The 5,135-nt window shown below is 45.2% G+C and overlaps 1 protein-coding gene across 3 annotated transcripts in view; it reads left to right on the top strand.

The window, feature by feature from the left end:
• PLCXD3 (phosphatidylinositol specific phospholipase C X domain containing 3) overlaps positions 1-5,135 on the top strand; it is a 91,706-nt gene that overhangs the window by 46,208 nt on the left and 40,363 nt on the right. The window lies entirely within an intron of this gene.

Raw genomic sequence — 5,135 nt, 5'->3', positions numbered from 1 at the left:
GTTGATCCTTGTTTTTACAAGAGGGAGCTGTAGGGGACTGAATGTGGGTGCGTTTTATGTACACCAGATGTACTAGCATGAATTGAGTAATCATTAACCTAACCAGGTTTTTAGCCAAAGTTTGCATGTAGTACTGTGATAATTTCCATTTATCTTTGGCTTTAAAGCAAAGAACATCCTTCCCCACCTTCTGTCCTGTTTGATCTTAGGAGTTGGATCCTCAGTCAGTACTGCCTCTTTCGTAAGAGCAACGCCTTGCCTCAGTCGAGCAATCAGAAACACTTCCCCAGCGCAGGCACTGCCACAGACCACAAGCTGTCACGTAAAAAAGCATTCAAATGGTAATGTCTCTCGGAGAGGGTAAAGAGCGGGACTTGGAGATTGCAGGCAGTGTCAACAAAGGCTCCCCTCGGAGGCAATTGTAGCCATGTTCAAAAGCACACAACAAAGTGTGAGCTCAGGAGTATTTCATGCTTGATGAGGAGACGCTAGAGAACAAGAGTAAATAGTTGCTAAAATCATTTCTTGTGCATGAAAATTTGATTTGTGCATAGGGAGAACAGAAGCAGGGAGCCATTCCTGATCTGAAAGTTGGTCAGTAGACATGGGATGCCGTCTCTGGACTGGGGGACTAACAGTTCATCTTTCTCCCTAGCTAAGAAGCTGATGCAGACAAGTCTTTTTAAGCAGTCTTCAGTGATTTGTAGCTGTCTGTCAAAATATCTTTCTTTCACTTCCTTCTCTTTAGACACAAGAGAAGGGCAGTTGGACCAGATGAGCTCCAAAGATCTCTTCCAACCTCAATTAGGTTGTGATTCTCTGAAGGATAAAACTCTCTATTCTGTATTATATATGAAATCATAGAATCATAGAAAGGCTTGAGTTGGAAGGGACCTCAAAGATCATCTAGTTCCAACCCCCCTGCCATAGGCAGGGATGCCAAAGACATTTGCTAATTTGCTTTGTGCTGGGTTTTAAATGTTTTATACTTTACCATGTGGAGCTCTAAACCGTGGCTATTGGTACGGTAGCTGCCGTCTGTTGTAGGTGTGCTGTGCTGCTGAATGTGGATTAAGGTGCTCCATCAGAGATGTGGACGTGTTGGCTGAGCAATGCAGGGTCCGCCCATGGCAGAAGTAGTATTAAACCACGTCTGGCAAAGGTTGGCAAAACGTGACTTTTCTATTTATTTATTTATTTATTTATTTATTTTAACACACAGCGGGTTTGTTCACCCTTGCCAACAAACCACGTTAAAATGTCAGCATACCAATCACTGTGCACCTCTCTGGTTTCTCAGGTTGTTCCTTGACACACGGTTTGCCTGCAGTCTTCGTCCCAGTGAGGCAGCACAGCACAGATTTCTGACGGCCTGTCCCCACATGCGGGACTGAGGTCGGAGTTAGGGTTATGCGCAGTTCTGGTGGGGGTCCAGGCCTTCTCTGATGGAAGAGGGAAAATGCACCTTTCTGTCCAGCAGGAGGATGGCAGGTGAGGGGAAGGCTACCGCTTCCAGGAAGGATGGGAACAAACTCTTCCTTTCCTTTTCCCACATTATCTGTGAGGTCTTCAAGGCAGAAGGGGATATTAGCTTTGAGAGGGGGAAGAGAAGAGTTGCTGGGGCTGATACAACTGGCACAGAGGACGTGGGCAGACTGTGGAGTAGATTTCAGATGGGGAAATTGTGCTGTATTTGCAACAGCATCTAAATTCTTGCGAAGTTAATAGTAATCTAACAAATGTTGCTTTAACAGCTTCATTCTCTGTCACTCCTGTCACCTTTTTGCTTACATTTTCAAGCACAACCAGAATACATTTTCTCCTTTGTCACTGCATGCCTCTTCTTGCTCCCAGATATTTGAGGACTGCAATTTAGCTGGTGTGACTTGAAACTCCAAAGCAATTTGGAATTCTATTATTCTGAAAGAAGCTGGAGGAAAATGGGGCTCTTTCCTGCAGACATTTGCGCTCGTAATTAAGAGCATTCAGACAGCTGAGTGTTCCTAGAATTGGGCTCTGGACTTGTACTTTATCTGTAATCTCCCAGTGAAAACCAAGGTTAATTCATCCCTGTACTTATACTTTGTAAAAACTAAAATGTTTACTTCACAGGTTAAAACCAGTGGCTTTGAGAGATTTGACTGTCTGTGTATCAGGTTGTTTGTGCTGTGTGACCTGGGGGAAGATTTGATTTTTAAGAAGCGGATTGATTTATGTTCATGTTTCCTCATAGACATTTCAAGTTTAATGGCTTTATTTTTAAAATGTCTTCATTTTAGTTTGTCTCATTCAATAGAAACTTCAAGGCTTTATGTACAAAAAATAAAATAGCTCTTCTGTTTTCACCACTTGGGATGGGGCTATTAAGGTTGATTTATGTATGGGCTAGCTCACCACCTGCAAAATGCGGGCTTGTAGAATATTTTTTTCTTATTTTCTGATCGGACAATTCACTTGACTAAAAGCCAGATATTGTTACCTATGAAAAGACACTGTTCTCCTTTAGAGAAAAGCCTGACTTAAGAAGGGATTTCTGTGCTAATACCAAGGTAAAAGAATATGAGGCTCTTTGGCTGACTGGGACTCTGGGAAGAGTGCCGACTGCTTTGGCCTTCCCTTAAGAAGTTTTCCTGAGCCTTCAGAAAGCCAAAAGCTAAGTGTGATCCTGCTCGTGCTGCAGGCAACTTTTTCTGAAAAGCTTGGCTCACCCGCAGGCAGTGCCAGAACTGCCCATGGGAGGGGATCTGCAGAAATCCCGTGCAGCTCTCGGGGGCTGAGGTGCAGGAGCGAGGCTGCGGATGAGCTCCCTTGCCAGCCAGCTGGCGTGGTCACAACCATCGGCTTGAGTGGATGAGACCTGGGAGGTGGCCAGTTCCACCTCTGTAGGCTTCTTGATGCAGGTACAGAACAAGACAAAGGTCTGGGGGAAGCGTTTGTAGCTTTTCTTTTCCAGATCCAAATTGACTTGCACGGGGCTGTCTGTGCATCTTTAACTGCTCTTCTTGGAACAGCAGCGTGGTGCTTGGAGAACCCAGATATTTCTCATATAGTTTTGACAGGGTTTTTGGGGTTGTTCTGAGGTGTCATGGGTAGCAGAGGGTTGTCTGCTTGCATTGCACGGTAACCTAATGTGGCCAGCCTAACAGTTCAGCCGCTGGGCTTATTTATACCAGAGTAAGCTGTATGTGTGCTCATGCTCTGACCCTGACTTCTCTGTTACCTGGATTTTTGCATTACGTGAGTACTGTAAGCCCCGTGACCTTCAGCTGGAGTTATGGGCTCACAACTGTTGATGCACATTGGAAGAAGAGCTGATAAGCCACGCAGTTACCTCTGGGGAGGCTGGGCCACTGCACAATATATAGTGTGTTCTTTCTCCCCACAGTTGCTTTTGTGTTGCTGTCTTGGGCAGTCTTTTTACCAAACTAAGTTTGTGTCACCCAAGCAGTTTAAATACTAAAGGTTTTATGAAGCCTGAGTTCCACTGCTCTTGCCAGCACGTTTTGACTTCCTGAGATGTGCTGCGGCTTTGGCTGGGGGAGCAGTGAGGGCTCAGCTGTCTTAAAAAGAAGCTGAAACACAATATTAAGCTGCAGCAAGTCTAGTGTTCATGCACAAAGACTTTGCTGCTCCTTGATCACAATGTTGTTAAGTAAAGATTCACAGAGGTTTTTGTCCTTGTGTGACTGTTTTTTTAGGACAAACGAGATGGCGAGAACAGACCAAATGAGACGGGGAGCACATGTGCTTTGGTTGCCTTTGGTACCAGATGTCAGGGAATCTGTCCTTGCTGTCCTCTGCAGCATCCGAGAAACATTGTGATCTGGTGTCAGTCTCTGTAGAGCCCTCTTGGCAAGGATGTTTTCCAAAAGCTTAGACTGCCTCAGCATGTGATGCTTCAGCAGTAGTCACCAAGGGATGTCATCTCCTAAATATAGGAAACAACAGCAGGTAAAGCTTCTAATGACACCCAAAGCAGCAGTAAAAGACTACTTCTGGCAATCGCTGGGTAACTTCCACTGCAGAGGCAGGAGTTTGAAATCTGTGAGAGAAGGTGAGGAGGGCAAAGGGTGCCCAAACCTGTGAAACTCTGCTCCTGTTTGGGGTTTTGCTGTGGCTTGTGCTCCTTCAGAATGTGATTGCTGCTGTCAGGGGCACGTTGGGCAGCACCATTTGAATCAGTACCTCTATTTTAGGTGCCATTTGCCAAGTGATTGTTAAGAGGGATGGCCAGAGCTCCCAGTGAGGCAAAGGGAGGGAAGAGTGAAGTTCAGCTGTGCCTGCCCTCTTTATGAATGATGTGTTAAGGCTTAGCCACTGAAAATAGTAGCTTTGCTGTGCCTCTCTGTAAATCTCTGGTGGGATTGAAGAAACAATTCTGAACTGAAACACATTCTCCCGGAGGGATTTTTTTCAGCACTGAGCCCAATTATTTTTTAAATGGGGGGTTAGCCCTCCAGGGAAGCCATAAATATGTCCATAGCTGAGCAACAGTGGGTTTTATATTCCCAGTTGTCCTATTAAGGGAATTCACTAAAGAAAACAGGAGACCATTCTCCATAGTAAGAGTACAAGCAGCTGTTCTCTTGCAGTCTAAATGATACTGCATATTTTACCCTTGAATGTCTGAAAAGTGTTTAGTTGACGTCTAAGTTCAAAAACTCTGTAAGGGGTGGGAAAGGCAACAGAGAGCTCCTGCAATTAAAGAAAGCTCCAGCAGCAAAAGAAAGCAAGGAAAATGCTGGTCTGCTGCTGAACAGGGCAGGAGACTTTAATGCAGGGCAAGAAAACTTCTGAAGCAATTGAGCAGGGGTTGGACCAGATGACTTCTGGAGCTCCCATCCAACCTAAATTATTCTGTCTGCTTATCTCCACACTCCCCAGAGATACAAAGGCTTCATTTCTCATCTCTCAACCTTAGAAACGATTATCAAGAGACACTTAAAATACATGCACCATCTGTGATCCAAAAAACCCAAACTGCCCAGTTTCAATAACTGATAGAGTAAATTGAGACAAGGCCAGCTTACCAGGTAAAGCAAAGGCCGTGCGTTCAGGCAGAGCAAACCAAGGAACCCACTCGCTGCTTCCCATCGGCAGGAGGTGTTCAGCCCCTCCAGGACAGCAGGGCTCGT

Source organism: Anser brachyrhynchus (assembly GCF_964034855.1).
Source record: "Anser brachyrhynchus genome assembly, chromosome: Z".
Lineage (NCBI taxonomy): Eukaryota > Metazoa > Chordata > Aves > Anseriformes > Anatidae > Anser > Anser brachyrhynchus.
The sequence above is the reverse complement of the archived record's forward strand: the minus strand, read 5'-3'. Positions and strand labels throughout refer to the sequence as shown.